Raw genomic sequence first — 1,579 nt, forward strand, 5'->3', positions numbered from 1 at the left:
GAGACGAGTTTTCCACGGTTTCCACCCCTCCCTCCATACCGCAGCAACACGAGTTTTTTCCACCCCTTTCAGAAAGCGCTCTTCGCGCCACAAAGCCGCCCCAAGACGCGCGAGCAATGAGCATCGAGCTTAAACATATCGCAAACGTCAAAAATAATATAACGGGATTAATATATATCGCGCACGTGCGATATGTTTGTCACAAGGCGAAAAAAATAATTATAAAAGGAATGCAACACGAGGACTTCCCAGGAGGTCACCCATCCTAGTACTACTCTCGCCCAAGCACGCTTAACTTCGGAGTTCTGATGGGATCCGGTGCTTTAGTGCTGGTATGATCGCATCCGACATGTTTCCCCGTCTTCGTCCCTTATGCTTGCCACTCCCAGGTCCGCTCCAAAGACGATTCTACATTCTCACTACCATTACAATCGTTCCCTAACAATGGATAATGTCCTATACTACTTACTCTCCCGCTCAATCACGGAGATGAGTTTTCCACGGTTTCCACCCCTCCCTCCATACCGCAGCAACACGAGTTTTTTCCACCCCTTTCAGAAAGCGCTCTTCGCGCCACAAAGCCGCCCCAAGACGCGCGAGCAATGAGCATCGAGCTTAAACATATCGCAAACGTCAAAAATAATATAACGGGATTAATATATATCGCGCACGTGCGATATGTTTGTCACAAGGCGCAAAAAATAATTATAAAAGGAATGCAACACGAGGACTTCCCAGGAGGTCACCCATCCTAGTACTACTCTCGCCCAAGCACGCTTAACTTCGGAGTTCTGATGGGATCCGGTGCTTTAGTGCTGGTATGATCGCATCCGACATGTTTCACCGTCTTCGTCCCTTATGCTTGCCACTCCCAGGTCCGCTCCAAAGACGATTCTACATTCTCACTACCATTACAACCGTTCCCTAACAATGGATAATGTCCTATACTACTTACTCTCCCGCTCAATCACGGAGACGAGTTTTCCACGGTTTCCACCCCTCCCTCCATACCGCAGCAACACGAGTTTTTTCCACCCTTTCAGAAAGCGCTCTTCGCGCCACAAAGCCGCCCCAAGACGCGCGAGCAATGAGCATCGAGCTTAAACATATCGCAAACGTCAAAAATAATATAACGGGATTAATATATATCGCGCACGTGCGACATGTTTGTCACAAGGCGCAAAAAATAATTATAAAAGGAATGCAACACGAGGACTTCCCAGGAGGTCACCCATCCTAGTACTACTCTCGCCCAAGCACGCTTAACTTCGGAGTTCTGATGGGATCCGGTGCTTTAGTGCTGGTATGATCGCATCCGACATGTTTCCCCGTCTTCGTCCCTTATGCTTGCCACTCCCAGGTCCGCTCCAAAGACGATTCTACATTCTCACTACCATTACAACCGTTCCCTAACAATGGATAATGTCCTATACTACTTACTCTCCCGCTCAATCACGGAGACGAGTTTTCCACGGTTTCCACCCCTCCCTCCATACCGCAGCAACACGAGTTTTTTCCACCCCTTTCAGAAAGCGCTCTTCGCGCCACAAAGCCGCCCCAAGACGCGCGAGCAATGAGC

General features: G+C 49.1%; 3 non-coding genes across 3 annotated transcripts; all 3 read right to left on the minus strand.

The window, feature by feature from the left end:
* Positions 1 to 227: 227 nt before the first annotated feature.
* LOC119348049 lies at positions 228 to 346 on the minus strand. The gene has a single exon (XR_005168698.1). It is a non-coding gene; the product is annotated as a 5S ribosomal RNA (ribosomal RNA).
* Positions 347 to 713: 367 nt separating this feature from the next.
* Positions 714 to 832, minus strand: LOC119348050. The gene has a single exon (XR_005168699.1). It is a non-coding gene; the product is annotated as a 5S ribosomal RNA (ribosomal RNA).
* Positions 833 to 1,198: 366 nt separating this feature from the next.
* On the minus strand, positions 1,199 to 1,317 carry LOC119348052. The gene has a single exon (XR_005168700.1). It is a non-coding gene; the product is annotated as a 5S ribosomal RNA (ribosomal RNA).
* Between the last annotated feature and the right edge of the window lie 262 nt (positions 1,318 to 1,579).

The sequence above is a fragment of the Triticum dicoccoides genome, unplaced genomic scaffold (genome assembly GCF_002162155.2).
Source record: "Triticum dicoccoides isolate Atlit2015 ecotype Zavitan unplaced genomic scaffold, WEW_v2.0 scaffold83210, whole genome shotgun sequence".
Lineage (NCBI taxonomy): Eukaryota > Viridiplantae > Streptophyta > Magnoliopsida > Poales > Poaceae > Triticum > Triticum dicoccoides.